Below are 24,204 nucleotides of genomic sequence, written 5' to 3'. Positions count from 1 at the left end.
TCCTTCAATAACATGCAAAATGCAGGCAATTCCATCAATCTCAGCTATTTTTCCTAATCTTTTAGATAGAAGAAAACGATGTTATTTTAGATGAAAAAACCAAACACACCAATCTGAGCAGCAACAATCCAATGTTGCAGCAAAGCAGTTAGTTTATTTCTTCTCAATCTTTGAGTATTTTGACAAAACATAACTTGGTTTTCTTAACTCACCAGATTCACCACGGAAAGGTTGCTTATGATAGAAGCCATGCCATGCAGCACATAAGTCAGGATAGTCATAAAATCTTGAAGTAAGGCAAAACCAGTTCTTCCCAATGATCTGTTTGTGAATGAAATTGACTGTTTTTCTAGTTTGTCTGGTCGCAGTCAGGGGAACAATTTATGCATCCAAAAAAGACAGTTTTGGTTTAACATGTCTCTGTTTTGTACAAACACACCCAAAGTTTATTTTCAGGGAGCCAAAGCAATCAACAACAAAATAAAACGGCATCTTCATAATGCAATTATCCTGATTAATTGACATATATTGACAACACAAAGTATGATTTTATTAGAAAGCTGTAATTGGAATCAACCACCATCATCCTTTAAAAACTTGCCTTGCTGTTCTTCAATCTCAATTTTCTCTCTGCTTGTAAATATTTAATGGCTTTCATTTTTGCAAATGAATAGAATTGCATTTGGCTCATAAGAAAATAGTTTTGTGACACTTTTACAGAGTGTGCAATCTCAGCACTTGCCACAAGTGTAAATCTTCTCCAGAACATTAATTATTCAAGAAAAAATAAACTTCATTTCAGAATCAACAGAATTTTTAAATACCCCCTCATTTGGTAATTGAAACTTTTGGAAAAGTTGCATCTTTCAGATAAAGAAATACTAAAGAGCTATACATTTTCCATCATAAAAGAGTGGAATATTTAGAGGTTTCTAACCAAAAAAAACAAACCAGAAATTACAATGCTACTTTGTATGTTGAGTCAGTTTTGAAATGATATTTTGGCACATTTTAACTACCGAGTATAGGAAGTCTCACAGCACAAAACCCTCAGCGTTCCTACACAAACCAAGCAAAAGAGTGACTCTTACATAGGACTATTATTGGATCACTCTAAATGCAGATATACTCTATAAACCAGAACATTTTCTACAGGTGCACAACTAAAAAGTCCTCAACATTTTTCCTAAATTCCAATTAATTTTATCACGGGTCTCTATTATAAGTATAAAACATTTTTCTTCTTTCTTTGATGTTAAAAATAAATTCTAAGAAACTTCTAGAAGCCGTACACAGACATAAAATTTCAAGTCATCTGCAAACTCTCTGAAAGGAAACACTTTCCATATTAATTCTTAGAACAGGTAGAACTATAAACATTTCACTGCTCTGGTCAAGTCTGTGACCTTCCTCTTTTTAATTTCACTGAGACCCCATGTAAAGAGTTTTATTATTGGCAGCCTCAGCCATGAGGCAGATGATCACAGGTAGGAAGCAGAAACAGTGGGAAAAGCCTAATGCAGGATGCCTTCTCTGCTAGCACAAGGAAAGGAGGAGTAAAACCTCTGAAGCTCTTGCTGGAATCAAGGATGGAGGAGAAAAATAAACAAAGGCAAACAAAACGTGGCCAGCTCAAGGCTTACAGGAAAGAGGGTCACCAGCCAGCACAGCCTGAGATGACACTCCAGTGCCTGCAGTTTCTAAATATTCTATATTTAGAGATTCTATTTTAAATATTCTATAACTCATCATAAGAAAGAAAAAAGGAAGCTGTGCAAGAAGAGCAGATGATGAAAATCTACCAATACGAATATAATGTAGATTAGAGAGGTCATGGGTTCTAGGAGCAAAGTTGCGGAAGTGTGAAGTGAACTGCTGTATAAAAAGTCTTTAAAGAAAGCAAGGATGACCTCACCAAAATGCTTCCTAAATGACATGCTTTCAAGATAAACCGCAGTCTCACTATGATAAAATGTATCAGCAGAATAAAAAAAGCTTCTAAAATTAAAAATCAACAGTGAATAATCCTCAGCCATGATGCCATTAATAAGTGAAAATCTTAGCCAGTTAAAAAAAAAAAAAAAAAAAAAAAAAAAAAAAAAAAAAAAAAAGACAATGGTAAAATTTAATAAATTTTGTAAAATTAAATTCTGTAATTAAAGTTATAAATTTAATTGAAAAATGGTCATATACCAAAAACTAAACTTTGTTTCAGCATAGATGACAAAGCATTTCCTTTCTTATTTTAGAATTGTCATGCATGTGCAATTTAGTCTGCCTAACTAACACGGACCTGAAGTCCAAGTCAAGTATTGCTTTCATGTTTTTACCTTTCCTTTTTATCAAGGAATAAATTCTGCCCCTGGATTTCTATATCAGCCAAATGACACAAAGCATCGACACACAGGGTTTGATTCTCCTTTCAACAAGTTCTCTCAGTACAGAGGTGAACCTCCACTTGTTTCACATATTCATAGGGACTTTGACAAGTAAGATGCAAGTCAGAACATCCTGGGATAATAGCTGACCAAACCAACAATCAGAGTATTAAAATTAAGAAGTAAAACAAGATTCTCAGGTGAATCAGCAAGGTGTCCAGTCCTACAGCTATGAAGAAAATTTGAAGACAAACTTAAGTAGGAAAATACTGCTTGCACTTAAAATATTTGAGATAGTGATAATTAAACTTCTGTTTGTTCGCTTTTACGTTCAATAAGTGAAGACTATGGAGGAACAAGGCTTGGTTCTGTAGCATGCTCTTTCATAAACTTTGTGGAAAATCTCATTTGCTGTATGAAGCAGCAGATGCTCATTTCTGATACAGCCTCTGCATTTACCCTATGTCCTTGCATAGTCCCTGTATAGAGAGAGAACACATACAAGTGTTATACATCAGCTCCTACATTGCAGTAGCTGAATTACAGATGGAATCACCTCACTGTCTCCAAGCTACTTGGTAGACAATTCAAAAAAGAAAGCAATTTATTCTTAGAGACCAAGTACTCTTCCCATGGACTCTTCAGTCTGTCTCTGTGAACACCTTAGAATTTTAATTGCTAACTTCATCAGCAGGAAATTATAGGCTTTAAGAACAGAATGCAAGAAAGCTTCAGCTAGTAATAATCCATGACTAAATACAATCCTAAAAGCTGAATGAATATATGCTTAAAGAGTTTTGTTTAAATCCACTGCCTGAACAGTTCTAATTCTGTAACCTGCATAATTTAATGCATAATGATTAGCAATATATATTTTTTATGTTAACAGCACTATAATTGTTGTCCAACATATAGAAAAGAATAAAAAGGTTATAAAATGTATGTATTAATTTGATAAAGTGTATTTAGTAGTTTCCCTATAGTAAAAGCATTCTGCAGAATTGATTAGAATTTAGAGGTAGATGTAGTTCATAAATTACTGAACATACTGACATTTTTAACACATTTACAGTGAATATTCACTTCAATTAATTTGAAGATTCCTCATAGTATAAACAAGTCAGCTTGTTTTAAAATACAGAATACAAACACATCCACTGTGTTTTAAACTCTACCTTTCAGCAACAGGTGATTAAATCTTTTCGGTTTAAAAATTTCTTCTTCACTTGCAGTGCAATCATATTCTATTAAAGGCTGTAGCTGAGGGCAGTATTCCATTACACATTTACAGGCCTATGACCATACAAATAGAAATAGCTTGAGGGGTAGGAAGAAAGATGGATACAATTTGTAGTTAATTCTACCTCTTCACCTCTTGTAGTCATTCAGCCTGACTGCTACTGTAGGTAACAAAAAAGCAACATCTGCTGCATGATTCATTTTGTAGGCTTAAGCCTAAAATAAATCCAGCATTTAACATAAATTAATACATATATAATATTACTATTTTTTTTTTCTTGTATCATCGCTTAAAGGAAGAGAACAAATGTTTATTCTTAGCTAAAGGGAAAGAAATTTACAAGAAGTTCTTGAAAGATCGCAAGATCACACAAACATATGAACAAACAACTCTAGATTAAAACAAGAGGTCAGCCTCAAATGTGAGAAGTATTTCATTTAAAGCAGAACAATCTTCAATGTGAATATAATTTAGTCAGGTATAGAAATCTTCCTTCTCCTTGTCTTCTTCCTGGGCACAAGTATGTGTGTAGATAATATGACTGTGTGTGAAAATGACAAAACATGGGGAAAAGCAGAGAGATTCCATGCTATTTAATGGTATGCTCCACAGATTAGGCACATCCAGAGGTGGACCACAGCAGGACATGGCAGTGTTTTTACCACAGACACAACAGGTTGTGATTCTACACTTCCCTGAGGGCTACTGAGTGCCTCCGGAGCTGGGCCAACATGCAGCAGCAGAATGAGAAAGCGGGAAATGTTGGGATGTGCCATTTGGCAGTGGCTTCAGAGGGCGCATGTGAAATCCTTATGGGCGGAAATCTCTCTGGGAGTCAGGGATGGTGGATGTATTCCTGGCTCTAAGGTCCTTTTAGCAGACAGGGTAAATGACAAGCCAAGGATGAAGAGGGACATGGGGACAATTGCACATGTTGGCACATGCTCCTAACTACCAGAAGGACATCAGGAGACACAAGTATCCCCATTTGGATATTGTGCTGAGGTTTTTCAGCTATATATCCTAACTGAAGACCACCGTGTGACAAGTGAGAAATTGATTTTTCACCAGCCTCAGTGAAGGGATGCACAAACCTTTGTCCTTTTGCTGTGTGAGGGAGCATTCAGAAGGGCCAGGTGTTAACAAGTTCCCACCTTCAGAGGTGAACACAGCTTTCATACAGCACTGCAGGAAGCTCCAAAAACACCCTAACAGTGACACCGAGCTGTGAGGGCCACCAGCTACTTCTCTGATCAACTCCTGGCTTCTAAAAATTCTTCAGACAGAACAAACTATTCTTTATAAGGAAGGTACGGGTTTATATACTACCACAGGAGTAGTAATTCACACCTTCCTAAGAAATCAAAACCTCCTTTCCATGGCTTCTGCTCTCTTGCTTAATTTGTAGAGCTCCAAAATCCTTTCCTAAGGAAGAAGATATGGGAGGACAAAGTAAGACAATTTTACATCAGCCTTACTCTTCTTGGTCTGTTGGGTCATGCTGCAAACATAAAATATTTTTTAAAACAAACAAAACCAAACTTAAACAGTAGTACTGCTTACTATATACTAATATAATTTGCTTCAGCAAGTTCCAAGTTACTCCACCTGAACTGAATAAAAAAGAATACTAAGGAGGAGAATTGGTGAATACAGACAGATATCTAAATCCATTTTTCTGAGGAATTAGAGTTTATGTCATCTGTTATTATTGAATTAATGAGACTGCCTATCCTGAGGATGACCTTTACATTATTCTAGCACAGACATTTCCAATATGAATACAGTGTGTCTTCCTACAAGTACTATTCAGTGGCCATTTATAAAAAAAATCACATTTGAAAAATACAAAACAGGCATCAAGGGGAAAAAAAAAATTGTTTTGTGTTTGAAATGTGTTTCAAAATGTATTTGAAATATGTTTCAAAAATATCATTATATAAAAGCAGATTTAGTTAGAAAACGCATGTATTTTAAGTATTTTACCTTCTTTTCATCGGTAGATAATAATGACTTAAATATTTTTTTCCATTATACCTTCTATCAATTAAAAAATATTCTTTAGTTATTTATTTCAGAGAATAAGGCAACACAGGCATCTTAATATAATTATCAGAAAGTAAATTAAAGTAATTAAAAATTACTATAAAGTTATATCCTTGTTGAAACCAGAGAACAATAGAATCAATATATGAAAGGTTACATGCCTTTATTACCATTAGGCAAAACAAAAGAAAATATATTACACTCTCTTCAGTTTTTCCATCATTACGGTAAAATTCTACTTTGATTCTACTTTTTCCTTTTGAAGTACTACGTCAATATTTAGCCTGCAAGCTAATTGCATGTTAGCATAAACCTGTACTTAACTTTTATTCTATAGGCCTCTATGCAAAAGCCTGACTTAGCACATAAACCCAGGAAAATAGACTTTATAAACATTATAACAGCAAAACACAGATTTCAGAAGAATATTACATAATTTACTTGTGAAATTAATATGAAAAATTTTAATTTACCTAAGCTGAGACCACTAATATAATTACATTCTAAAAAATTAGTATGTAATAGCTAAACACATGTATACACAGAATTGTCTACAAAAAAAAATAATAGTTTAGAATTCCTGTGTTTACAGTCCATTAACAAATTTTAGGACCAAAAAGATAAGCTTTTTTTCATGCCAGTGTAAATCCAGGTGACAGTAGTAGTCTTGATACAACTGATGTCACAACAGTTTTCTGCTGGTTTAACACTGAGAACGTCTTTTCATTCTAATAGTTATCTTTGGCTATCCCAAGCCTAATAATACTGTAATCCCTAACCTAATATTAGAATCATCAGACGAACTCGTAGGATCCTTACAGATGATGGGGAAGAGCTGCATGGAAGACTACAGGACAATTATAATATCTCAAATATAGCTGGGTAGAGTGGCAGCAGACATACAGTCACAGATGCAAACAGGTCTCTGACAAGCAGAGAAGACTGGATGCTTAAGAAAGTTCCTTATTTTGAAGTTCACTGACAAACCATTCTACTCAAGACAGAAGTGGCAGAGAACTGATTTTTAAAAATCTCTCCCAGCTGTCAGCTTTACGAGAACTTAAACTTCTAATAAATTTAAGGATTGGATGCAATCATCTTGATTATTGTTCAGGTATTCTGAATCTCCATTGAAGACAAGAAAAGAAAGTTACACCAGTGAGAGATTTTTCTTTCAATATATGCTGAGACAGGGTTAAAGTGGGAGAATTAGAGAAATAGGGATTTTAAATACAGGGACAAAGCCATAAATTACATTGGGCACTGAACTACCATTTAGATGACAGAGCACTCCCATGGGTCTGGAAACTTTTGACCAGCTGGTGCCTATTCCTAATGCTGCAGAGCCTTTTAAAGATGATGCACCTACACACCGATCCCAGTGACTTGCTCTGTCATAACCAGCATGGCTCAGGCTCACTGTGAATCAATTTCATCTGAATTCCAGCAGAGACAGAGCTGCCAGGTCTAAGCATTCGAACTCAGTAAACAAGGTCCCTGCCTTTGCTAGGCAATTTGCAGAGCTTTAATTTCAGTTCTTGCTCCATTTTGTCACAGAGTTTCAGAGCATATGCAGTTACCAAAGTAATTCAGGCACTTACAGAGCAAAATATCAGCAGAGAGCCAAAACTACTAGATCCATGCCTACTGCTGAAGGCCAGGCCTTGCTTTTCTTCAAAGTGGACTTGAACAACTTCTTCCCATCAGCTGTAACTCTGAAAGTTGCCCTGATTAAGTAAGAAATTTGTTCCACCTTTTTATCTCAGGACACCTAAATTTTAAAGTAGAGTTACAATATTTAAATGGAGAAACCCTTCTACATCATCAGAACAAAGGCTTACTTAACCTGTTACCTGACCTCCAACAAGTCACTCACAGGAAAAGGACATAAGTGTGACAGGCAATTTGTGTCAGAAGACCCCTCCCTCCAATACCATACAAACATCTGACAATCAGTTTTAGGGAAGATGTTTTTTTAGTCACTAAAGGACACTGGATTTTTTCGAATTTTTTTCTTATTCTCTTGGACTCCCTACCTCTAGAAAGCTTGAGTTTAAATGACTCACCTCTCCCCAAGGGGGAAGAGGGATATTATTATTGCACTTTAGAACTGCCGCTTGAATAATGGCATTGGGCACCTTTTAGAACCAGCATTGTCAGAAACAGTGAGCAATCACTCCCCATTCACCCTTTCTATAGTCTCATGATTTCTTAAATCTCCATCATATTTCACCTCACAAGTTTTTTGTCATTTGAAGAGTCAGTTTCATCTTTCTTTTAAGAACTTCCCCTCTTCCACACCTCTGTTCTTTCCCGCTCCAGGCCTTATCTGGTTCTGGAATATAATTCCAAGCTGTCTTTCCTAACTGCTCAGAACTGAGTTAGAGCCCAGCATTGCACGTACATCAGCAAAGCTGTTTTAACTTGTCCTTTTTAGTGCAATCCTTACTTTGCATTTATGAGCAGTGTAGTTCTGCATGACTTTTAGTCGCATCATATGAGTGTTCTTCACAAAGTCAAACAAAAGCAGTATTTGCAGTCACCACCTTTTATTCCCTTGAAATCAGGGCTGATTTAGTGCAAGGTCACGCTACACAAGCGTTTGCTCAGTCACTTAATTTCTTCGTTTCCCAAGGACTCTAAGGTGATACTATGCTAACTTTAGATTTGCTACAGTTCATTTTCTTGTTTTGTTCTCAAACTCTTGCTGTTGGTACCGCATTTTGAGACTGTTCCAAGGGCTTCTCAGTGAAGAAGGTGAAACCTTGCTTTAGTGTGTTTCTAAAATCCTCTGGAGCAAGCAGTACAGCAAACACTGGCTTTACCTGTTTGCTACTGCCACACCCTCTGTCAGCTGCTTCTTTTGCCTCACTTCTCTCCTCCTCCTCTGTTAGCCAGTCCCACCTGTTTAACTGTATGCTTCACCGTCTCACAGTTTCTCACTGATCTACCACACAACATCTGAAAGCCAGTTCCACTACTGGTCCCTTCTAATGCTGCTGCAGAGCTCAAAAGGAAATCACATATACCTCATCAGGAGAGGAAATTACTTCACTAAACTTTTATTCTTCTCCTTTCAAATTCAAGGACAAAATTCATCATCATCATGTTTCTTTAGACAAACAGCCCACAGAATTAAGAGTTTCTATCTACAGCTTCCTCTAGCCTTGATGCTGATTTCAGGGAAGTACATCCAGCATCGGTAGTGTGGAAGATCAAGCCCTTCATTTTCACTTGGATATATTCTATTCTTAGAAGCAGAGGGCTGAAGCTTCCAGTTGGGGAACAAAAAAAAATGCTACATTTTAAAATTTTCACCTAAATAATATGAACTGGTAGAAACTACAGTTAAGAAGAAAGTCTGGCTGGTTTTATTTTTCCAAAACTGGAAATAGTTTAGATACATATCTTTTGAGGTTCAAGATTGCTCTTCCCACTCTGTAGGGCGGTAACAACCTTGTTTAAAGTGGAAATATATGAGGACCTGCAAGCTCTCAGTCTTGTCCGTTCCAGCTGGCATGTCTAATACTCAAATGGAGTTCTGAAGTTTGTGCAGCAACAACTATTCCCTTTGAAATCACCAGAAACATAGCATGAGCTCAAGTGAAGCTAATGGGACCGCTTTTGGAGCAGGATACTTGGTAGCTGAAGTAGTGCTGTCACAATCTGGCTTTTGCAAAATACTTTCAAAGCAGAGTTAAGCTATTGCCACGTAAAAGCACCTGCTGCTCTGATACCATAAAATAAACTTTGCAGATGTTATTTTTAGCTGAGTCTACCTTTTTGTTTGTTTGTTTGTTTAGTTAAACACCCATCTCTTCTTCTATTGATTGCAGGGCATCTGTTCATTTGTGTGATTCTGAATCATGCCTTCAGTCCTATATTTGCTTCTCTATTCTATGCATTTATTTGTATTTATTATTTCTGTTACAGAAAAGATTTTCTGATCTGTTTCATGCTTTTCCTCCTTCTGCCAGGGGCCCTTCATCTTAACAGAGGGAGGGCTATGGAATATGAATTACTAATTCTTCCAAATCAATAAAAACCTACACCAGTATATAAAATTTGTGTAATTACTGCAATGTGTTGGGAAAATAAAAACCTACACAAGAGATTAACAAGAGTTTCTGGAGTTTAAATATTTAAATCATATTCCTCTGATGCAAGGACATAGTTCTGATGACTTCAGTGGAATTACCGAAATGTATGTGTCTTATAACCACTAGCATTAAAAAGTCCAAGTCAAACGTAACTAAATTTCTAGACACCTTACCCAAAAAAAAAAAAAAAAAAAAAAAAAAAAAAAAAAAAAAAAAAAAAAAAAAAAAAGTTAGGCTGCTCATCTCTCTGAGGCAGGTGCAGGGAAGTGCTGCCATCTGTCTTATGATTCTCTTTGTAAGATCCCTAAGACTTCCTTACACTTCTGTGTGTGGTTCTGTCTGCCCATCCCTCAAACTACTGAGAGATGAAGTGCAGATATTTAGCAGATGTTCTTTTTTCATACTAAATCTACCTCTACCTTTTTATTATTTCCCCCCCCGGCCCAGACTCCAGTGTAGCAGATTGGGACAGAAAAGTTTATTTTTGCTGTCCAACTATTCAACTGCAAACATCATTTTAAGCAAGGAATGCACACTATTCTCTTCTGTACTCACCATATTTTTAAATTTCATACTTGTATAGTATTTAATAGATATTAACTAGATAAGTTAAGTAAAATTTAGGCTGTTCTTCTTTTAAAAACAAATGGCTTTTTTTCCAGGTTTTCTCCCAGTTAGTGGACAAAATTATCTATTTCACAATTCCTGATGGTAAAGTAATATGGTAATTATTTTTCACTAGTAATTTTACGAGTTAATGTCAAAATACCACTTGAAAAATCACACATGATATCAAAGAATCCATATAATTTAATTTATCCCTTTGTCATCTTGCAAACAAGATGACAGTAAGGGCAGCAAATGACATCTGAACATTAGTTGTAGAAATGTATTATCAAAACATAACCACGACACATGTACTTCTATTCCAGGAGAAAATAGTCTCAGGTTGTTAGAGACCCTCCAGCTGGGAGCCTATCAGGGCTGGGACTCTGAAAGCACATGGTCCACCAGATTTAAAAAGAAAAAGATAAAGCGACCCCAACACAGAAAGAGTGCATTCAGTAGCATAGCAAAGAAAATTCCCAGGAACATAAGAAAGCCAAAATCAATGCCCAAGATCCCAAGTCACAAATTAGTCTTGTGCATTTAGCTGCTTTACTTAATCTACATTTTTCTTTTTTCTACCCTTATTTCTATTTTTATTCATTTCATCTTCTCATTTTTAACTGGAAATCTATGTTCCCTCACTGTTGACTTTGCTTCAAAGCAGGGTCTGCAGTTTAGTTTCACATAAGCTTGTCATGAAAAAGCTATCAAAATCATTCACACAGCCTGCCCTCTTCTCAGGGAGAAAAGAGAACATCAGAGTGCTTTTTACTTATTGTAAATGTGTGACCCTCCTTCCCAGACTGCCAAGATGCAAATATATAGCTGCATTCAATTTTGGTGAAATTCTCACAGTAATGCAGCTTGAGCTTTGTGTTTCAGAAAGGAAAGCAGCACAAATTGAATACAGATGCAATAAACTCTGAAAATAATATTGTTCTTGCAACACAAGCCTTTTTACAGCACTGAAGGAAAACATATATTTTAAACTGTTTTGCATTAACCAGATTTTTTTAAATATATATATTCACCTTTCATTTCCCTGTTTTCATTATTCAAATAGAAAGCATTCAGAATTTTAGACAAAAATCACTCTTGACCTTTTTGGTAAGGGGAAGTACAATGAGACTTGACTTGTATTCACAGTAATCCTAAATCATATTACCTGACCCTAATGCCTCCAATTTTCAACTCTATTGCTAATGGTTTCTTTATGATCTTTCAAGATAATTAAAGAGACTGCATCATTCTTTAAACAAATAGTCCATAAGCTGAAGATAAAACTGAAAACCAACTTACCTACCTCTTTTCCTAGTGGTATAATCCTTGTATTTTAGCTTTCAGCGAAGAAGGACCATTTCCTACAGTATCCCAATGAAAAAAAAAGGGGAAAGAAAAAAATAATTTTAGTCACTGGGAAGCAAGAAATATGGGTTTCAATATTTTAAGGTTTTGTTCCATCTGGGAGTGTGAAAGAAATATGTAATTTTAAGTTATGCAATTTAAAGTATCTAAAACATGATCCATTTAATCATTTACATCTTGCAGCACTATTTTATTAAATAGTGAAATAATTATAGCTTCTGGCTCTAATCAATGTTTTCTTGAAATTATCTTGCTTATTTCAAATGAAGACTTAAAATGTGAAAACAGAAAATCCAGTAAATATTTGAAAGGATCTATGAATATTCACTCAGAAACGGCTGAGTGAAAGAACACACAAAAGGTACTCTGAACATAATCTTCTCCAGACCATCAAAGAGTAACCTGATCTAACCCATGTGGCTACAGTGCCTTGTAGCTGTCTTGAAAAAGCTTTGATTATGAATAAAGGACTGGAAGAAATTCTCAAGATAAGGAATTTTAGACTGCTACGATAGTTATAGACCAATTTTCTCCTCACATTTTCAGAAGCAGCAGGCTAATGGAACTGCTCAGCTGGCTCTTCCAAGAGAAAAGCAGCAAAGCTGTATGGAGGCACAAGTTAAAACTGAACCACTAGATTCAAACTACTCCTGCACACATGGACAACATCCCTGTCTCCTAAACAGAGGCACATCTGCCCGCTGGTGCTCTGCCACCACTGTCAGTCTGCACTTTTCCATAGGTGGAAAGAGTCCTTTCTCACTAGAAAACTAGTGAACTAGAAAATCTCTCTTCCATTCTGCCTTTTCCCTTCAAGTTGAAAACTTCAATAAATCTTTAGCCAGAAAAATGGCTTCCAGGATTTTCAATCTGTTAGGAAAATTAATCCACAAACACCAGAGGTTTGTGTCCAAAAAGGAGACAGAGGAGTCCTTTTACTTTATTCGAATAAAAGGAGAGGCCATGCGGCATTTCCCCTGGGGTCTCTCTCAGTTTTTTGGAGGATGCAGCCTTCTTTTTATCCTAATTTTCCAACCGCATTTTCCTCTCTCTTTCCCCATTGGCTGAGGTACTTGAGAGGTACAGACTTCCCGAAATACCTAAGAGTCTCCTTTTAATGTATAACCCGCTTAATTTTTAATTTTTATGGGATTTATGGGTTTTCCCCCATTGTTGCTTTCATCTTTCAATATTCAGTTTCATTTACAAACAAACCATAGGTTTGTTTGTAAAGGCAAGTATCTTCTTTTCCATTCATCAATCAGTAGAATCCTCCCCATTGTTTCTCTTATCTCTCAGTGCTAGTTTTATCTACCAGCAGACCCAGGGCTTGTTTGTGAAGACAAATCTTGTCATTCCTCTCAAATCTCAGGGGAAAGATGTTCACTTATTTTAACCAAAGAGCAGGATACACCAGCATCAGTAGGGCTGTGGTTACCTGGCCACTTCCCTAATTGGTCTTCCATGATTTAACTCACCTGCACAATGGACTAGTGCAAGGAGGTCTGTGCAGAGAAGGGAAAGAGAGGGGACTAGAAAACTGCTGTCATGGCATTACTCATGTCCTCTCTCTGTCCTAACAGCAGCTGCAAGAGTACCAAACTCCTGCATTCTGATATCTCCGTTCCTTCTGGTGCCCAAGATGGAAGTTAGTAATTCCTGTGCCAAACACCAAAATGACGGCTTGTAGCGTCTCCATAACTGAATGCTCTTTGCTTTATTTGGAAATGGATTTGTACTAAGATACCTAAATAATTACATACCATTTATCACATGCATCAACAGTTCACTGCCTTTGGCTGTCCAACTGATTTCAGATAAAGTCAGCCTGGATTTGTGTAAGCACAGGAACTAAATATTTACTAGAGGTAATGGCATTCTTCAAAAGAAATTATTATATTGCTAATGCAGGCAATGCAATAAAAATGACTCCTCTTTAATATTTTATTTATAGTAATTATTTTGAGTCTCGGTGTTTTTCCTTTTTAAAAAAGAAACTGGGGGAAAATGCTAATTTTAATGCATTATTTTAATGTCTTCTTTAAAATGCTGGAGGCATTTTATTTGGCATTTCTAAACAGCACCATTTTCTTTTCCTTCTGAAAAGGAAATGTGATTGCCATCATTCTTGTTACATTTTTTCTTTCTTAACATTTTCAGTAGCAGCTCTTTTTTTGTTTGTTTGGAGTCAAGGGGATTTGTTGCGGTTTTTTGGGGGGGGTTTTGGGTTTTTTTTTTTAGAAACAGTGTTATAGATGGATCTGTGGTGGGTTAGTCCTGGCTATCAGTCAGCCACCCTCACTGCCCTTCTCAGCAGGACAGGGAAACACTAAGATGAAAAAAATCTCCAGGGTGTAGGTAAGGACAGGGAGCTCCCTTGACAGTTAGCAAAAAATGCAAAAACTAAAACCACCTTCCTGCCTTCTTCTCAGGCTCAACTTCACTCCTGAGTCTTCTGCCTCCTGCTCCCCCTGAGGACTTGAGTGCCGCCCTGAAGGTCCCTCAGAGGCCCTGGAAGTGGTGGAACCCCTGGAAGTGGGTGGAACTGGCCACACCTCACAGAGCAGTGCTGGGGTTCAGCTGGGGACCCAACTCCTGCTGACAGAAACATCCATTAAAAATCCGTCTAACCCTCCAGTGACATACCAGGATGAGAAAACTTCTGACAACATACAGGACTAAAAACAAGTCTTTCAGCCTCCATCCCTGAGCTTTGGGCTTAATTTCTTCTGTGACAATGACAGAAAAAAATTGAACTGTCTGAAATACCAGGGAATTAGTCAACAATACATTTTAGGCTTTGAAATATTAGAATGACACCTCCTTAGTAAGCACCTTTTCAAAACAAGAGAATGTAAAGCCAAACACTGTTAGAGATACTGAAAGAAGGGGATTTGGATCTAAGCACGCTGTTCAAATGAGTTAATAAGATACGAATCACTAAGGGTCACATACATTTCATGGGAGAAATCAGAAAAGTCAGAAGGTCTGCACTTTGAAATGGGTATACTCAAAAAAAAAAAAACCAAACCAAACCAATTTGAATTTGATAATTTTTTACAAAAACAAGTTCAGTGCACATGAAGTAAGAGTTCTGAAATGAGCTATACAGAAAATATATTCCTTATTATACATGCTATCTGGGTATTTGGTTTCAAAATGATGTAATTTTTCTACTTTCTATTCCCTACCACATACAAATCAATGAGTCTCGTGCAAAAGCAGTAAAACTGGGTCTTCTGCCAGACTTTGTGGCCTCACACAGGGTATTTATGGAAACAACTTGTACAAAGCATGGACTTAGCTCAGTCTTCAGATTCTGGGTTAAATTGTGCTTCAAAAACCATAAGAAAGGAGGGGGGAAAAAAGAAACACGTTTGATGCAATCAAATTTACCTTTAATTCTCTAACTTCTGCAAAGTTCAGCTAAACACAAAGATCCTCAATTTTGCAGGTGTGTGTCTTAAATACTACAAGAATTCTTGTAAGCTAAACACAGTGTTATTCTATTACCATGATTTACACACATTATTACCTTTTCACTCTACTATAAAGGAAAGGAAAACACTTCAGAGCACACTATAGTTCTCTGTCTTCTTTTAAATGGTTGAAAATGTTCTGGGCTGCTTAAATGCACACTCTGGAAACTCATTCCAGCAATATGATAATGGTTATTCTGTGCTAAAGTAAAATGTAAAACCCATCATTACTTGAGGAGATGATCTCTAAATGTATAAATCTTGACTGGCAGCCAGTTAGTTATCACCTTTACCACTTGCCCACACATTTGTTTTTGTTAATATTTCTGAACTCTCTTTTCCTAAAGACCTAGTAGAACTTTATGAAATACAGTGACACAGAACTCTGACACAGTCCTTGTTACAAAACATGCCTCAGATGGCAATTACTCAAAGGATGCCATGAGCTCAACAAAACCTTCAATAAATACAAGAGAACTGAACATCTGCAGCTATTGTTTCAGCTGTAAATCTTGTGAATGCTTTTTACTGTAGCAACAAACTGCTAATAAATCCAACTTTCATTGCCAGAAACATATAAAGGACAGGATACACTTCATGATGTTTTCTCAGTGTCCTCCCTGAGCCCATGCACTCAGGCATATTGTTTCCAGATATATTTTATAGCTAGCAGTGATACACTGTCCCCTCTACCCTTTCCCTTGACTGATGAGACAGAGAACATTGACTGAATGCCATTACCTGGCACTACCTCCCTCTTGCTCAACAGAAATGGGAGGCTTTATGCTTACAATTCATATTAGATTTAGCAGCAAACATCAGCATTAATTACACATGTATCATTTAACAAACAGACTTCTTAAAAAGCTCCCCATGAAGCAGTTGAGCTGCTGTTCCTGCTGCTGTGCAAAAGCAACAGTTCCCTGGCCTGCTTTTAATATATGTATTCAATACCTAGGACTGACAGACCAGCCACAGAGAAGGACACTCAGTAAAGTCTCAGATTTTCAAAGTACTTTAAATGCTAATTCAATAAAGTAGCACAAAAGCTAGACACTTCTCAATAACATTAGTCTCCATATATATATATTAAAAAAATATATATTCCTACAGTAATATTTACAGAAGCATTCACATTTCACGTGGCTTTAATCCCTACAAACCACAAAGGTCACTTGACTTGTTTTTCCTTTTACCTCCTATTACCACACTTTGTTCTGAATAGGGACCTGAGAGAGCCAAAGAGAAAAAGAGAGAGGCCGATATTCCTTGACATCAACAGAAAGGCTGAACTAAATGAAAGATCACTACCCTTTTACCTGAGGTCTAAAAATCTCTGTTGGTGTTAAGCTGGTTTAAGTTCAGGCTGAGGGGGGTTGAAGGTGCATGGCTTGTCAGCAAGCAGCTGTGATGAGAAAAAAAATTCAGACAAAGCTGCTGGGCAGGCATTTGCTCTTCACGTGCTCTACTGTGCTCTTGACGTCCTTACTCAACTTTTTCTTTTCTCCGTCATTTCTTGAAGACTTGAAACCCACCATCCATCTGCAGCCTTCAGAAGGGTAAAGCTGATGGACTAAAGTGTAAATTATAGTCATTTTCTTTGTCTCTGCATCCTCATTTTTTAACCAACACTGAAAAGGAAAGAGAGGAGAACTGTTCTACAGATAACTAACTTGTTGCCACCTACCTCAAAGATAAAGGTGACATCATAGCCATTTCTCTGGTACAGTTCAGCATAGGCTGTTGAGTCAGGCAAATTCAAAATTTATCTGAGAGATGTATCATTTGGTTTCTGGGAACTCAGCATTTTGCTGGTGTTCATCCTTAGCAAGTTCTTTGTGTCTCTGCTGTACTGGTGTTTTCACAGCTGACCGTCTGCCGTCTAGAAGCAGAGCCGTCTAAAACTAAAGGAAAGAAACAACTCAGTAGACTCATACTACTAAAGACAGAGAAAAATATTTCAGTACAGTGAAGAAGGAAGAGGAACTTGGAGAAAGAGAAGATGACTATCTCATATAAAATTCCTTCAAAAATGTAATTTATTTTCTCAAAGTTATAGACAATACATTTTATATAAATACTTGTCATCACAAAGGGTATCAGATGTCAGAGGCCAATGGGTTTTACAAACATGAAGGACTGGCCATGGTCACTAAATATAATAATAATAAACAGAAAATGCTGGTATGTCAGGAAGTGACTTAGTGCATAAAACTATTTTCTCAGTCATGAAGAGTTACATTCCAGAAAATACAATTTTATAGACACCATATTTCAATTGGGCATTTATTCCATTAAGTTCAAAAATAGCCAAAAACACTTTCTATTGCCAGGAGATACATTAGTATCAATACATGACATGGGTTTCCAGACAACTTTTTAGCATCTTTTCTTTGATAAACACACAGAAAGAATGTTCTGAAGAAACTGTAAACAGCTGCATTATAGCAATAGATATAACTTCTACTTGGAGACTGAGTAACTGTAAGAAGATATCCATTTTTAGGGCAGGCTGCGAGTGATGTTTTGCTAGTTGGCGTTTACTAAACAGACCAAAACAGGTATATGTTTTGTTCAGGGCAGTTTAAGGGAAAGCTGCTTATTCTTCTACAAACTAATCCTTCTTCCCTTGTGTTCAGTCACATAATAGTCTGCAGTTCACAAGTACCAAATACTAGCTAGCATTGTAAAGATGGAATCAATAGCGTAATCCTATTAAATTCCGCAATGCAGGCTACTTTTCAGATATATAGTGGAATCCTCTTAAATCGATTTTTTTTTTTTTTTTTTTTTTTTTAATAAAAGGTAGGGTTATGCGAGGCTCTAGCTAGAAACCTAAAATATATTGTCTACATAATGCTCTTAAGATAGCAGTTCAGTCTGTTTTCCTCTGTACAATTTCTGTGTGTTGGCTGGATTGTAACTGTGCCGCTTTACTAGATGAACTTTCAGAGCAAAGCCAACATTTCCTTAGTTATTGCAACCATAGAACAATGAAAGAATTGATAAATTTTCTCACACGAGTCTTCAATGAGAAGTAACACATCCAAGTGCATGTAAGCTACTGTTGTGATTTCATCCCAACACAGCCGCACACTTGCTCCCCCACCAGCTGGATCCCGGGGAGAGAATGGGAAGAGTGAAAGCCAGAAAACTTGTGGGTTGAGATAAAGTCAGTTTAACAGGGAAAAGCCACAGAGAGGCAAAGCAAAACAAGGCATTAATTCACCACTTCCCGTGGGCAGGCAGGTATTCCGCCATCTCCAGGAGAGCAGGGTCCCATCCCAGGTAACAGTGACTTGGGAAGACAAAACCATCATTTCAAATGTCCCTGCCTTCCTCCACCTTCTCCCACTCTATATTCTGAGCATGATGTCTCATGGTTGGGAATGTCCCTTTGGTCAGCTGGGGTCACCTGTCCAGTCTGTGCCCTCCTCCCACCCTCCCAGGCACCCCCAGCTTCCTTCACCAGCGTGGCTGGTATGAAAAGCAGAAAAGGCCTCTGCTCTGTGTGATCCCTGCTCAGCAATAACAAAAACATCTCTGTGTTATCAACTCTGTGCTCAGCACAAATCCAAACCACAGCCCCATGCCAGCCCCTGGGAAGGAAATCAACTTGACCCCAACCAAATCCTGCACATTCCACCCCTATCCCATACTATTTACATCATGCTAAAGATCCCACACTATGCAATGCAGATTCATTGTCCACCACTTCCCTTTCGCTTCTTTACTATAATACACAAATATCATTCACTTCATCTATGGAGCACCCCTACAAAAAGTCTACAAGATGTCTATTGTATCCATATAATCCATGACTTTGGGCTGTTTCTGTAGTGGTGGTCACTTGATGCCTTAAGTTTTAGCTTTCCTATTTTCCAGATTCTGTGCTGCCTAGGTCTGTAGTTCTGAGCTTCATATTAAGTGTTAGTAAGCTCTCTTCACAGGGTAAAACAAATCCTTTTGCAGCTTGAGACCAAGGACAATGGTTACAAAGCTTCAGGGCCAAAAAGCATAAACAATGGAGAACTGAAGAAAGGAAACAAGGAGGATGGGACTTCATAGTCTGAAGCTGTAATTGGACAAATAAACCCCAATATGCAAAAAGACCAAAAACTTATAAAAGTGTGAAACCTCGTGACCGGCCGACCATTCTGTGACCATCTTGGGTGTAGCCCTGGCCAGGCTCTTGTACTGCCAAGGCATATCCTTTGAAGGTCTTTTAATAAATTCTTACTTTATTCTTTAACTATCTCTAGTCTCTGTTCTAGGTCAGCCTCTCCAGGAATCACAATCAGGACAGGAGAGGTGATGTGTTACATGGAGTTACTGGGCACCAAAGCCAGCTCACCTCACATCACTACTGGACAGCATCTTGTAAGGCTTATCCTCCACAGGTTTGTGTGATTTCTGTTACAGTAATTCCTGTAACACATAGCTCAAATCATGGCTTGCAACAATTTAAAGGTACATTCATTGCAATCTTCATCCTGGTCCTTTTGGGCTATGTTAATCTGGTTTAATGTTGAAATGAACGCCTTCTCTTTTTCCCAGCCTGGCCGCACTTTACAAAGGGTTCCTGCTGTAATCCACATCATAGCTTTCCATGGGCTGCAGGGGGACAGCTTCACCACTATGGTCTTTACCACGGGCTGGAAGGGAATCTTTGCTTCCCCTGCTCCAGTGTGGCTTCCCAGCCACAGGGGACAGTCCTCCCTGAGTTCTTCCAACATGGGTCCTTCCCACAGGCTACAGTTCTTCACCAACTGCTCCAGCGTGCTATCATGGGTTGGCACAGTTTTGTTTTCTGGTTATAGAGAAATGTGAAATGCTTTTCCCTTCCATGACAGTGAAGGGGTGGGGGGGAAGGTGGGGAGGACAGGGACCTATGAAAAAGCTAGCCAAGATATTGGCAGCCAGGTTGACCAATATGGAATGTCAATGCAACTTTGGAAAGGACATTGAAAACTAACCTGCAGCAGATCGGTCTTTCTCTCGCTTTGGAATCAGCCATGAGGTAACATCGTGGGCGGCAGGCTGGCTTGGGTCGGGCCCTGCTGCCCCTCTGGCGGCCGGGCCGGGCCCAGCCGGGCCTCTGAGGGCCGCTGCTGCACAGGGAGGGCCTGGGCCGGCTGAGCGCCTTTCCACCGCTGCCGGCAGGGAAGAAATCGGCTGCAGCTCGGCAGTGCTGACCATGTGCTCAGACCGTGGCAGAAAGGGCCAAGCCATGGCAGCTTCATAAAAACTTTAAGCTGAGCCACCCTGGATGAGACCAAGGGGTGGGAAAAAAGACATCTACCGGCTTCCTCCATCGGCACAGCTTTGCATTTCCTTCAGCCTCATGCAGCCCGGGGCCTGCACGTGGCCCTTTCAGGCCCAGGTGGATTTAACCCTTTCCTAGCAACTCTTCCTTGAGAGAAAGAAGAAAGAAAACAGAGGGTACATAGAACAGATACCCAATTAAGTCAGTTAGATTAGAAGTGAAAGAACTAATAATATTGGAATAGGATTGGAGAAGTGGACATTTTCAACCGGACTACTCTAAGGTAAACTATGGAGAAATGGACTGTTCTTTGTAGCATCTTAATGTTGTTGGGGAGAATGCTAATTCTAGTCAAAATTGATGACTGATGTAATTGAGATTTATTTGAGAACTTGAAAGGCCCTGCTCCTGGGTTAAAAGGAGGTTTCAGCCTTTGAGACAAAGATGATTTTAGACTAGAAGAAGTATTCATAAATAGTACCCCAGATACACTGAGAAGCTCTGCAGATAGAACATCACAGTCTGCAAAAACTCCGGGTGGCAGCAGATGTGTGACATTGGGAGCACTGGACTATTTTGTCATGTGGCAAACGTCTTCATAAAAAGACCTTAGAGAGACTCTTCTCCTAAAGTAATGAGTGATTATGTCTAAATAGTGAAACTGACTGAAAATCTCAACTTGTATCTTTCTATGTTGTTTAATAAGAAAGTTAATAGTTTGTAAGAGGAGAGAAGCATGTTTTAAAGTGTCATTCTTTTTTAGTTTAGGTTTTCTTTTTCTCAGCTTTTTTTTTTCATTCTTTTAGTGTGTGTTAATAAAACTATTTTTGTTCATTTTTAAGCTTAAGCCTGCTTTGTTTTTTCTCCTAATCTCTCCCTCCCACAAAAATAATAAATACTAAAACCCTACATTAATTGGTGTTTTTGCCTGGTTTTATTAAATTAAGACCATTACATGCACATCCCCCATGAAGTCACAAGTCCTGCCAGAAAACCTGCTCCAGGCATTTCACAGGGTCACATCCTCCTTCAGGCATCCACCTGCCCTGGCAGAGAGATTCCATGGGCTGCAGGTGGATCTCCTCCACTGTCTACTCATTCACAAGTCACAACTCGTTCAACTCAAGTGCAGACCAAAGTCCTGGCCTGTCTAGCACAGCAACTCAGAAACAGCAGCCATGCCCTGGCCACCTGCCAGCCTAGGCACATCCATGGCTGCTATCAAAACATCCCCAGGCACAATAGAGTGAGGTGATAAGAAGCACAGCACCACAGCAAGAAGTGAAAGGCACAGACAAGCCCTAGACTCTAATAGACCGTCGTGGAAACAAGCCCCATGGCAAGCACAAGAGGCTGCTCGTTACTAAACAGCACTACCAGGCATAAATACAGTCTGGTACATCCCATCAGATCTGTCATCTCAAACCCTTAGAAGCCTATCACTGGGCACCAAATAAGGCTGTTGGGGTTTTGGAACAGTATTCCCCAGTTCAGTGTCCCCACTGTGAATCACCCTACACCATAGTCCCCCTCCCCTGTGACAGGATGGAGAGAACTGGAAGCACAAAAGCAAAGAACACGGGTTGAGAAAAGAACAATTGACTGGAAATAGCTATGAGATAAGAAAAAGAAAGCAGTCACAGCAACACTGCTAATGATAGAGGGTAAAAGACATAATCCACACATAAAAAAACCCTGATAATAGACAGTACCAATGGCTCCCTTCATCACATTTGCTTGACCAGAAGGAACCCCTTCTTCCCAGAAAATACTCCCTTTCCTCTGCCAACAATGTAAGGGGTATAGAATAACCTCTGGGTCTTAGCCATGTCCTCTTCCAGCTACCGAAAAAAACCAAACCAAACCAAACAAACAAAAACAAACAAACAAAAAACAACCAAACAAAAAAACCACAAAAAACCAAAACACAAAACAAAACAAAAAAACCTGTCCTGGCCAGAACCAGGACAGTTATTGACACCTATTGCCAAAATTCCTTCACTTACACAATCAGATTGTTACTTCTTTTGAAAGTTAGTGTTAGCATTTACATAAACATCTTTCTGGATAATATCTCTTTTAGAGTTTACTTGATCCCAAACTTTGTCAGCTCATATTTGAAGATTGGAGGATCTCTAAATCTCTTTTGAAAAGCTGTCATGTTTGAGCCAATAGGAAGATTTAATGCATTTCCCTGCAGGAATAGAGCAGGGGTGTAAATACCGCCTGTGACACTAGCTACCTGATTCTTGAACCAACCAAAAGAAATGTTATCTGGTGCCTAGTACCCAGTCCACACCCAGGCCACTGCAGCTTCTGCTATGGTGATAGTTGCTGATGGGCAGATTGAGATTTCCAGTGGTATCAGTGGAAGATGATTTATCCAGCAAGCCATGCCATAGTCCACACATATTCCAGGAGATCCTGATATTTGTCTAGTGTCTTTCAGAACAAAGAAAGTACACACAGGAATTAAAGAAAATCTTTATTTCTACAGAGAAGATCTCTAAATATTCTACTTCCTACTTTTCTATGTACCACAAACGCTTCTCAGTTGTGCAGCCTGCAAATCCTGATGCTATCAGCAGATGTACAAAAAAAAATTAGGGCCTTTACAGTACCTCAACTACCTTGAGAATCACAAAAATCTGTAACTACAGTTTGCAAGTCAGAAAATCATAGCAACTCTTATGATCAGGATGATAAACCGACATTGGCAAAGAGATGACAGATTTCTCATTTCTCCAGGCAATAAATGTACATACTCAATGTTTTCTAGACTAATTTGATGCATTTTGCAGATTTGTTTTTATTGCTAACTTCATACAATATCAGAATTCCTGTATTCACAGACCGTAAGCATCATCCCTCATTCGTGCAGTACTATCTAGACATCTGTGAAACGGAATCTTGGGAACAGAGAGGAGCTGAGGGCCAGGCAATGCCTCTGCTTGACCTTCTTGTGCAACAGGGCCACAAAGGAGCTGGGGAGAGAGCCCAGCCTTTGACCCATCCATCTTCCACATTTTAAATGAATCTCTTAATAGATCACAACATGTTACAGAGGTTTGGGATTGACAGGACGGGAAAGAAAAAAAAAATAAAAGTGCAAGTGTAGCAGCCTTATTAGGATTCTGCTCTCAGAGACTCCACACAGCTTTGTCTTTTGAAGAGAGAAAGCCGCTTAACAAGTCAGCAATAGCTCGGTCCCTCCCCAGAACAGCTATGGTAACAGTCTTCAGTGCACAAACACGTTTCTTGAACTACTTTCCAAAGTCCCTGCTAATGCAAACCTGTGGAGTGAAATAAATGCAAGACAGCTCTTTTGTCTCCCTGGGTTTTTTAAACACTCCACATGACAAGTATATCACTCCTGCTTCCTGTCTTTTGCCTTTGGTTAGAAATTATTCATCGAAATACACATTTCTGAGATTAGGGATGAATAGTTAATGCGACTAAATCCACAGAATCTGTTGCACAACTGCAGTCAAAGTTAACCAAAGATTTCAGAGGTTTTTGTTCTAGAGAAGCCAGTTGGCAGGGCACTTTGACATATACTTGTTCAAGCCCTTGAACCAACTTTTTATGGTTAACAGCAATGCGTTGGGGTGGTTACACAATTATGCTAATCAGGCGCCATAACAAAATCTATTCCCCCCCCCAAAAAAAAAAAAACCAAAACAAAACAATTGTAGCTCTTCTCATTTTTAGACTGGCAGGC

The 24,204-nt window shown here is 38.4% G+C and overlaps 1 protein-coding gene and 1 long non-coding RNA gene across 3 annotated transcripts in view; both read right to left on the bottom strand.

Annotated features, from left to right (window-relative positions):
• Positions 1-24,204, bottom strand: part of PCDH10 (protocadherin 10) — a 138,948-nt gene that overhangs the window by 9,674 nt on the left and 105,070 nt on the right. For both annotated transcript variants that reach the window (XR_005700777.2, XR_005700778.2), the window contains exons 5-6: positions 11,673-11,734; positions 213-321 (exon numbers count right to left, since the gene is read on the bottom strand). The gene's annotated coding sequence lies outside the window, so the exon portion shown is untranslated. The remainder of the gene's footprint in view (positions 1-212; positions 322-11,672; positions 11,735-24,204) is intronic.
• LOC120752626 (uncharacterized) overlaps positions 16,459-24,204 on the bottom strand; it is a 59,792-nt gene continuing 52,046 nt past the window's right edge. The window contains exons 2-3 of the long non-coding RNA XR_005700779.2: positions 16,905-17,121; positions 16,459-16,790 (exon numbers count right to left, since the gene is read on the bottom strand). This is a non-coding gene — a long non-coding RNA (uncharacterized LOC120752626). The remainder of the gene's footprint in view (positions 16,791-16,904; positions 17,122-24,204) is intronic.

The sequence above is a fragment of the Hirundo rustica genome, chromosome 5 (genome assembly GCF_015227805.2).
Source record: "Hirundo rustica isolate bHirRus1 chromosome 5, bHirRus1.pri.v3, whole genome shotgun sequence".
NCBI lineage: Eukaryota > Metazoa > Chordata > Aves > Passeriformes > Hirundinidae > Hirundo > Hirundo rustica.
This window is presented reverse-complemented; position numbering and strand designations above follow the sequence as displayed.